At 33.6% G+C, this 10,689-nt stretch overlaps 1 long non-coding RNA gene across 1 annotated transcript; it reads right to left on the bottom strand.

Annotated features, from left to right (window-relative positions):
* Nucleotides 1-2,224: 2,224 nt before the first annotated feature.
* Nucleotides 2,225-9,122, bottom strand: LOC139705044 (uncharacterized). The gene is made up of 4 exons (XR_011706939.1): nucleotides 8,916-9,122; nucleotides 5,978-6,141; nucleotides 4,817-4,909; nucleotides 2,225-2,363 (listed from the first exon to the last, which is right to left on the bottom strand). It is a non-coding gene; the product is annotated as an uncharacterized lncRNA (long non-coding RNA).
* Between the last annotated feature and the right edge of the window lie 1,567 nt (nucleotides 9,123-10,689).

Genomic DNA, 10,689 nt, shown 5'->3' with positions numbered 1-10,689 from the left:
ACCATCGTCAATTCACATTCAATCCACCCATTCTTCCAGAGTAAGTGTTAGTCTGGGGTACACATGTAGGCTCAGTGAGGCTCCGGGCAGTGGAGATGGCCCACCCAGTCCAGGTGAGCTATCCTTGGTGGTGATCTGTGGGACATGAAGCCCTGCTTTCAAACTAGCACCTCCTGGTGCCTGAAGCACAGGGCTTACAATTTGCGGTGAGGTCATGTTGATACGACATATGAAGTCACCTTTGACAATTTCACCTGGAGAGACCAGCCTATTTTATATAACTTAGGAGCTAAGTATTTTATTTTATTTTTTTACATTTTAAAAGTGTTTAAAACTCCACAGACCATATATAGGAAGCAATGGCTACAATATTACTACTTGTCCTTTTAGAGGTAAATTGGCCAACCCCTATTTCAGTTTTGTTGTTTTGGTTTTTGCAGTGCTGGGGATCAAACCCAGAGCTTTGCACATGCTAGGCAAGTTCAACCAGTTTCTTAAAAGCACTAGTGATGAGATTTACAGCAGTAGTGATCAAGCATTAGTATGAATGTCACCTGCACCGTGCCAAAATGCAAATTTTGCCAGGTGTGATGGTACATTCCTTTAATCCCACCAACTCAGGCAGCTGAGTCAGGATCACAAGTTGGAGGCCAGTCTTAGCAACTTAACCAGACCCTCAGCAATTTAATAAGACTATCTCAAAAAGGGCTGGGGATATAGCTCAGTCGTAAAGCACTCCTGCAAAAAAGCATATTTTTGGCATCCAAAGATTCATGTGAGGGCCCTAGAATCTCCATTCAATAACCCAAGTGATTATAAGATGGGTCAAGTATATTTTGAGAAAAACTCCTCTGGACATTCTAAAATTTATTTGCTGGATCATCTTAAGACCATCAAAAGGGACTTCTTATTGAACTGCCTTTATTGGTCTGTTAATTTAGAGTTATGACATTGATCTGCTGTTTGAGAAATATTGCTTTTCCCAAACAACAAATTTGCTTCTATCTTAAGAATATCATGAATCTTCTCATTATCTTATTCTACTGTAACCAATTTTGTTCCACTATCATTTACTTAAGAAATGTACACAACCTGATGGTTTGCATTTTTCAAGGTTTAACTCACCTTTATTTTCTATTTTGTCTTCACCTAAATTTCCCCCATTTGTTAATATTATGCATCATATGCATATTCCTTAATCCAATAGGATTTAGTTTTCCCAACTAAGAGCAAGAAATATACATATGTTTATATATAAATATATATAATGTTTCTTTTTTCCTTACATAAAATTCCTAATCCAATGAAATGTGGAAATAAGAATTTGTCAGCCTAGATTAGGAAAAATGCCATGGCAACAACTCTCCCAACCCTCATGTTCCAGCCACTACGAGATCAGGTGAAAGGAGTTTAAGTAGAAAAACTAAAAAGTAAACCAAGAAAGAAAATCCAACTTTTAGTATTAAAAACAAAACAAAACAAAAATGATTCAATAGCTTTGAATAAAGTATCAATAATCAAAATTTATAAAATGGACAGTATTTATTAAAGATTCAAGTACCTGCTAAGCACCATACATGTATTAGTTAATCCTTACACATTAAGCTAATAACAATTATTTCCTTCTTTTGTTGTTGTTGTTGTTGTTATGCTGGAGATTGAATCTAGGGCCTTATGCACATACCATGGAAGAACACCACCACTGAGCTACATCCCCAGTCCACCAATTATTTTCATTTTTAACAAATATATATCTAAGGTTTGAAAAGAGTAACTCGTCCAAAGGTCATTATCATCATTAAGTGATGAAACTGGAATCTGTACTAATATCTGATTACAAAGTCCACTCTTGAAAAGTACTCTCCAGAGATTTAAAAATAAAACAATACAATAACAATTATTCTGCATGGACAGATAAAATGATGAAAGGCACAGGGAGAAATCCATAATACATATTTTAGGGTTCGCCTATGTGCAAAAGTAGTAATTATTCAGAAACTAAAGTTCCGTCAAAGACTAAGAACCAAAAAACTCAAGAGTTTCATTTTGCATAAGATGAGAAATTAAAAAAAAATTTTTTAAATGACATACATGGAGCTAGATATCAAGTTTAGATATCCAGACAAAAGTGAACAGGATAAAATGGATAGAAACAGCTGTCAAAAGAACAAGTCACACTTTCTGTTATTCAATTTTCAGTTCATGATGCTTTTATTTTAGAAAACACACTGAATCAAACAAGTTAGAGCTACTGCTTTCTTGTTCTGTGTATTTCTACTTTTCTCTTGAAAAAAGGGTGAAATCTATCTTCATCCATTCTGCTAATGAGATAATCAAAGGATCACCAGTTACTTCAAGAGAACCTAGGGGGAAAAACAAATATAACTCAAATTACAGATTTAAATAAATTTTATGATCAGTTGAGAGGGGGGAAAGACACAATATCAACTAACATAACATAAATTACTACAAATTGGCTAGATAACAAAGACTACAATCTTTACATTGCCATTCTGTGTCCTGGTTTTCCCAGTAAGCAAAAGTATATTCTAATTCCAATTTGGAAGATACTTAATGTTCTTATCATTAAAAATTAAAAGCTATACCTATTATTATTTTGTATGAGCAAATTTGAGTTTTCTCCAGGAGAAACTATTCTAAATCTCTAGAATTTGTTCTCTCTAGTAGGTGAAGACTTACTAGTTAGTTCAATTTATAGGTCCATAATGATGTCTACTTCATTTAAGATGCTGTCAATACAACAGCTCACCTTTTTTCCCTTTCCTTTTCTTTATCCCAAGTATTTAGATTTATTTTAGAAAGTTACTTATTTAAGTATACTTTCCCAGGGATTAAACTACCCCAGAGAAATAGCTTACTTACATTTTATAAAAATTAATCCAATGGAAGACAGACAATATTCATAATAATTTAAATACAGTCACAAAGATGCTATAATAGTATTATTCCTTAACAATACTACAATAGCATTGTGTTCCACTTTAGTCAGAAAAACTGTACCAAGAGGACAAAATTGAGAAAGATTAAAAATTCCTTATATCAAAAAAAACTTAAAAAAATATATAGTACTAAAAGGCCCAAACAAAATTCTAGGCTAAGTCTTCAATAAATCATAGACTGGAATAATTTAATTTTAGATTCAATTCATGTTGGTCATCTTTTTTCAGCTCTAAAAAAGCATAACTTTATTATTATTATTATTTTTTTTAAGGAGGCTGAGGTAAGAGGATCCCAAGTTCAAGGTCACCATAGCAACTTAGAGACACTGTCTGAAAATTTTTAAAGGTGAAAAGGGATGGTGATGTAGCTCAGTAGTAGAATACCACTGCCAATGGATTCAATCCCTAGTACCACACAAATCAATGATTTCATAAACTAATCAAAATTCTTGATTAACACAAAGCTGTTTAAGACAGTGTATTCATATTTTATGCTAATATGCATGTTTTTTAGCACTAAATATAATTTTCAAAATACAAGGTAGTTTCTTTTTACACAGTAATGAAAATTAAAATTTACTGCATAGACAATATTATCAGTTATTCCAGTATCATGTTACATGTTACTTCCTATCTTTCTAAGTAAATACTCATTTATTCACTTGCCCCCCTGCTGGCCTAAAAAATATGCAAGAAAAAAAAAAGGTATTTCAGAATAAAAAAAGATTGTTGTTTATTATAAACTGACTTCTTTTCCAGAATAGGAATGGATGGTAGGCAAGGTGAGAATTAATTAATGGTATATTAGATCTAAAAAAATCCATTCTTCTTCTTCTTTGAACACAAAGTATCTTAATTTATTAATTTGCAATGCTGGAGATTGAATCCAGGGCCTTGCATATACTAGGCAGCCACTCTACTACTGAGCTATATCCTTAGCCCTTTTTGTAACTTCTTTTAACAATGAATAACTTTTCAGTGTTAAACCCTGGAAATGATGTACTCATAATACCATTTAATGTACACAACACAAATAAGTGTATGAGCAAGCAATTCTGTATGACATTATGTAAAATGGCAACCTACTGCTTTAACAGACTCCCCATACTGTATTAGATATCGATAAGCATAGAAAGTGACAACTTTTTTGGTGGCATCACACCATGTTCAGTAATTAGATTTTGAAGAAGATATGGTATATAGTGCAAAGAGTACTACACATTGATAATCAGGTAACTTGGATTTTAGTTCTGGTTCTCTAATCTTGGGCAAATCACTAACTTCTCTAAACTTTAATTTCCTTTTCTACAAATTCAAATAAAAAGGTTTACATTTTAAACTTCCTAAATTTCTATGGCAGACCTTTGTAGGTCAGCATCTCAATTATAGATATCAATAGAACTCCCCCTTTCTCCTCCCTCCCTCCCCTGAGTACTGGGGGTTGAACCCAGGCCTCACTTCACCTACTGAGCTTCATCCCCAGTAACCCCCTCCCAAACATACATACACTTTTCTGAGACAAGGTCTTGCCATGTTGCACAGATTAGCAACAAATTACCTACTCACTGGGATTACAGGCATGTGCCACCAAACCCAGCGAGAACTCACTTTTTAAAAAATAATCACTTGTCTGGATAATATATTTCTATCATCTATAAATCCTGAAAACAATTATTTGTGTGTTAGTTTAAGAGAATAGAAAAGCTTCTGAAATGCTCATGTATATAAGATTTAGATGGCTTTGTTTTAACTTTTATTTGAAAGACTAAAAATTCATCTTCTCTAATACATGTATCTATAAAACAATGACCGCTTTTCTCATGTTTTGAATATAATAGACTTTAAAAATCAGTCACCTAGAAGTTAAAAGCCTAAATAAGGCTGGAGAGTAGCTTAAGTGGTAGAACACTTGCTTAGCATGTATGAAGCCCTGGATTCACAGCCCAGCACTGCAAAACAAAACAAAACAAACAAATCTAAATAAGATTAAGAATTATATTGCCTCTCATTTGTTCAAATAAACAAACAGGTTGGTTGGTGGAAACAATAAAGAAACTATAATTAAAATGAACATATAATTGAATAGCCAGGCCTATAGCTTATTATAAATTTAATGTAAATATAAACTTCAAATATGATTTGCTGGGCTGGGGTTGTGGCTCAGTGGTAGAGCACTTGCATGGCACATGTGAGGCATTGGAACAGATCCTCATTGACACATAAAATAAATAAATTAGTAAAACAAAGGTATTGTGTCCATGTTCAACTAAAAATTAAAATGATTTGTTGTCTTCTATTTAGCCCAGACAAATTCTAATATGTAAGTAATCACAATGGTGCCACATGGATTCACTTACCTAAATGCAGGTACAGACGCCTAGGCAGTTACAGACAAAAAATGCCAATGGAAAGGAGGAAGAAGACACACACACACACACACACACGCGCCTAGTCAGTTACAGACAAAAAATGCCAATGGAAAGGAGGAAGAAGACACACACACACACACACACACTTACTCACTAACTATTAAGAAAAAAAGAGGCAGGCAGAGATGCAAAATAACAACATTGGATAAGTAAAATCCAAAGGGCTCTGAAAGAGAGAAGACCATCCAGACAAACTAAGGTAAGAGAAGTTAAAAAGGGATAGAAAGAGGCAGAGGAGAAAACTAAGAGTCAGATAAGCAAGAAAGAAATATAAATACACAGAGTGGACTGATGTGCATGCAGGGTGACAAGGAAATGGGACTAGTTAAAAAAGAAACAGCCAGTAGACCATATCTTATTACCCCCCCATGATTTTTTTTTTCCAAAATACATTCTCTAATTATCCCTTCAGCAGTCCTACTAAAAATGAGGCAGTCTCAATTTTATAAAATGGTTAACAATGTATACTCTTCTTGGAAGATTTTTAAAACATTAGATGTACTTGCAGCTTAACTTTTTTCCATTTTAATTATGTAAAACAGCACTGGTATCAGATTTAAAAAATACCGTTGATTACAAATTACTTACCATTTAGAGTCAAAATCCAGTAATCTGTTTGTTTCCATTTTTGCCCCCCTTGCTTCACTTGGTATGTCATACTCTATATCTCCTCTCCTATGCAGATTTTATGTCAGTAGCCATCAATCTGAAGAACTCCTTCCTCTGCTGCCACCTACCAGTTTATTTCTCTGCTGCAGCAGAAGGGTATATAGAAAAAGTTCTTGCTTACTATTCAAGACTAAAGAGAAAAACCTTTAACATGTCACATTTTCACATGTGTAAACTTTTGCATGTCTCACCCAGATATTCCCCCCAAAAAATCATAAACAAAAATCCCAATCACAAAAATCAAATAATGTATGATCAATGTTCATGCTAGTGGGGAAAATTAAAAAAAGAAAGTGGAAAGATTCAGACACCCAACAACTGCCATCTCATTTTCTGTTCTGTCATAGTTTCCTTCTTTACCTTCTTTACAATTTACAGGGTAAATTAACATTTACCCTATAAATGTTAATTATGTAAATGTATAATTCATAAATTTAACTAGGCAGTCTATAACTCCTACAAATTTAAAGTTCTGAGACCACTCAAAGAATTATGGAAGATACATGTTATTCTAGAAACTAAGGGTGTTTAGGTGCTTTACCTGCTTGAGTTTTCAATGTTCAGGACTGCTTATTGCCCAATGGCTCTGAATACATTAACTCCACCTACATTTAAAATAGGGTAGCATTTGTATGCCCATATAAGCACTGAGGTACATATATAGATCTTTTTTTTTTAAAAGAGTAATAAATTTAAGTCTTTTAAAAATATTGACCATGAATGCATATTTCCTCAAATTGTATATACATAACATAGAAAATTAGGGGGAAAAGGCAGACAGAATGACAAATGTAATAGCAGTCATAGGAGAATTGGGAATTAACACAGCATAAATGTTTTCTGCTTGTTAAAACCTAAGATTCATTTCTATTCTTGTTCTGTTTGTCACTGGGGGTCTACATTTCAAATATATTCTATATCAATTATTAAGGAATGATATCTAATAATGAACGGATGGTAACAGTAATGGCTTGTTTTTGTTCCACCCTCCCACTACCTTCACCATAAAATAAATATGCACAATTTTGCCAACTTAAAAAAAAAAAAAAAGTCAAAATAAAACGAACACTGACATAAGCACCAAAAGCTAGTCAACAGTGGCACTGCAATGACATTGTATCTGCTTTCTCATTCCTTCCCCCATCTCAATCCCCACCCTTTTGACCTCTGTATATGGGATGAGCCTGAGCAGGAGAAGTTGGTGATGTCAGGACTGCGCCGTTCCCACGGATGCTCCTAGAGGCCTGCTGTGCTTCTGGGAACTGGGGCACAGGGATGTCTGTCTGACTGAAACCTAAAACAACAACAATTCACCCCACCCCTCATGTTCCCAAACCCCACAATTGCAGCCAGGTATATATGCTATATAAGGTCCACCTAATAAGTTTGAATATGGTAAAATCTAAAAGCAAGATCATCCTTTACAAGTCAGTGGTTTGCAGTGGGGGCAGCAGAATGGAGGTTGTTAAACTCTCCATACCCTATGTAATCACATACTACATACATCTTAATGGTGGCCATTCTTAGCAGCAAGAGAACAAGGGTCTCCTGAATGAACCTTTTTATTAGTACACATCATAAATTCCTACAAGACTGAAGTTGGGACTCCTTTATTAATAAATTTCACCTCAACAAATTATTTTTGTCTTAAAATGCTTATGGGAGTGACTTCTGCTATCTTTTTATATGAGGTAAATGAACATGTGACTTATTACATGCCCTCCCTTTAGCTTTAGAAAGAGAACTAGAGTCAGGATTTCTTTTTAACTAACTAGTAGTTTTTTAAAACTTATAGCCTTTTTGGATAAGAAATTTAAAGCTACAGTATAAAATTATGCAGAAGCATATACAGAAAAGGTACTGCCTACTTTTGCTGCCATTCTAACATACTGGAAATGAGGATTATTTACCAAAATGCAAAAATGTGGTAGTTTAAGCTCTCATATTAAAACTAAAACTTGCAGAAGGACAGAAGAAAGGAGGAAAAGGTGGGTGGATGGGGACAGAGAGAGAAGGGGATAGTCTACTAATAGGAAGGCTACTGAAATGGACAAGCTGCACTCCTACTCCTGCTACTGGCTTTATGATCATCATGAATCTGCTTAACTATGTTGTGCTTCAGTAATGCTTTTCTTAACTGTTCAAACTATTCTAACTGTAATTTTTGATTGCTTAAAACCTTGACTTTGTGATAATCTTAAACTGTTCACATTTATTTCTCTAAGAGCTAGCTTCTCAGAAATGCTAATTACTTCTGATATGACAGTGCTTCCATAACTAAAATGCTTTTTTATTATCTATATTTCATCATTTCTTTCCCTTTTATAATTATGTTATTGAAAGAGAAGCACTAAGGTAATTGAATGCTATGGTGAGTTTTTACCATATATATAACCTACAACCTAATTTTACCTTTTCAAAACTCTAGTTTTCCATACCTGTCAACTCCTAATTGATGTCTTTATACTGTGAGCTCACTGTGTATTCGGAACACCAACCCCTGAAAAAGCTTAAGCCAGAGTAGCACAATGGAAGAAACAAACAAACCCAAAACAAAAACAAAGCCAAAAGTCACACTCTGAAATACTTAATTATAGACATATATGCAAGGAATGGAATTATCTAAATGGCTAAACAAAATTCCCAAAGAAAAGTTCTGAGTTCATCTCAAATCAATTCAAATGTTACCCACAAAACATCTCCTTTAATCAAATTTGCTAGATATATTTATGCATTATTTTTTTAAATGACAGTTATGACAAACCCACATTGCCTTTAAAGTACATAAATAAAGGAAACTTTTTAAAAAGAAAAGTAAAGTTAGCCTTGTGATGGAAAGAAAGGAGAGTCAAATTACCTGCAAGCAGGCTGGGGCTGTGCCTGAATCCAAACCGCTGCATTTAGCATTCATTATACAGCTGCATTATTGGGGGAAGGGGAGTTTAGAAGGGCACTGACCCCGAAAGTTCTCAATACTTCTCACTCATCATCAGGAAGGGGGAAGAAGGAAAGTTTTTTCTCTGGGTATTTTTTTGTTTGTTTGTATTTGTTTTTTTGGCTCCTGAAAAGGCTGGCAAAGAACAGTAACAGTGCAAGCAATTAGAATATTTCTTTAAAAACAATTTTAAAAATCCAAAACATTAAGGAATTTTAAAAGCCAAACTTTCGTTAATATAGAAAAATTTTCACTAGAGTTAGACAGCCACCAAAACAGCATGGCAAAAGGGCACTGGTATAAAGGAAATAAAATACCACACAAAAATCGAAAACAAAACTAAAAACATTTCAAATTAAACCTGGAAGACTAGAGATTCCAACAGCAGATTTCTGTCCACTACCGAAATATTCCAATATCCAAGCTTCAAATGCACCTACACTGTATTTTAAATGAAATTTTGTTTTGTTTTGTTTAAGAAGAAAAATAAAAGAAAGAGCAGTGAACCTGGTTATAAATCCTGCAATATATTACATATTTTTTAAATCCTAGTACAACAAAAACAAATTTTAAATAAAATTAAACAAACAAACAAATAAAAACAGTAGCAGCAGAGGTTACCTGTCTGAGCACCTACATTTTCTTAGGAGGGGATCGTGTCTCACCAGCCAAATAGCCCATAAACCTTCTCAAAAAAAGCGAGCCAGGAGAAAAATATAACACAAGGGTTGATTTCACAATGTCTCTAAGCCCCCCAAGCCCCAAAGTGGGGGCTCACTGAACGAAGAGAATTTGTTTTCCCATTGCTTTCTTCTTGAGAAAAAAGGAGATGATTTTGAAAGTCAGTGACTTTTTTCAATGCCTTCGGTACCTTTTCTCAAAGTCTGACAAAGTGCTCCATGAAAGCAAGTCTCTTGTTGGATTTTTCTAATGTTCCAGGGTAGTTTTCTTATTGATAGCATATACAGAAAGATTTTTTCAAAGTTCATTGGAGAAAAGCCAGCAGAAATGACCAATTATAGGCACCAAAAAAGAAAAAAGACTATTAAAAATTTTTAAATGGAAATAGTTCATATGTATAGATAATATAGTAAAAGTCCAGTTTTCATCATGGGTGACATAAAAACAATATCAGAAAGAATTATTTTAAAAATACAATTTAGAATTACAATTTTAACAATATACAAAAATTTAACAATAATTCAGAATTTGGCATGATAATGATTACATATATTTGATAAATACATTTTATCTCTCATAATAGTGAAGATCATACAAAAGTTATTGAACAATTATGAAAATAAATTCAACTACCACTTAAATATCTAATGCTGATATTCACTTTGAGTTCTTCCAGCATTTTTTTTCTTGTTCTTTACCTTAATTTTTGAGGAAATTCAAGATACCCATGTTTTTGAAATCTAATATGATCATTCCTAACCTTCTCATTCTAATGTGTGAGTGTGAACTCCAGAAATAGATTGGTCATGTTTTAATATAGTATGAATGCACAGAAAATGGACAAACAGGGAGTAAAAGTATAGGTGAAGATTTCAGATATTTCTTGAAAATGGTTGCTTAATTTGGTTGTTAAAAAATGGCTAACTACATTTTTCCTCATCCCTTACCCACAACACAAAATTAGTTTTTCATCAAATAAGGAGGTTGTTCATTTTGTGTTTTTAAATACATATTA

Source organism: Marmota flaviventris, chromosome 3, assembly GCF_047511675.1.
Source record: "Marmota flaviventris isolate mMarFla1 chromosome 3, mMarFla1.hap1, whole genome shotgun sequence".
NCBI lineage: Eukaryota > Metazoa > Chordata > Mammalia > Rodentia > Sciuridae > Marmota > Marmota flaviventris.
This window is presented reverse-complemented; position numbering and strand designations above follow the sequence as displayed.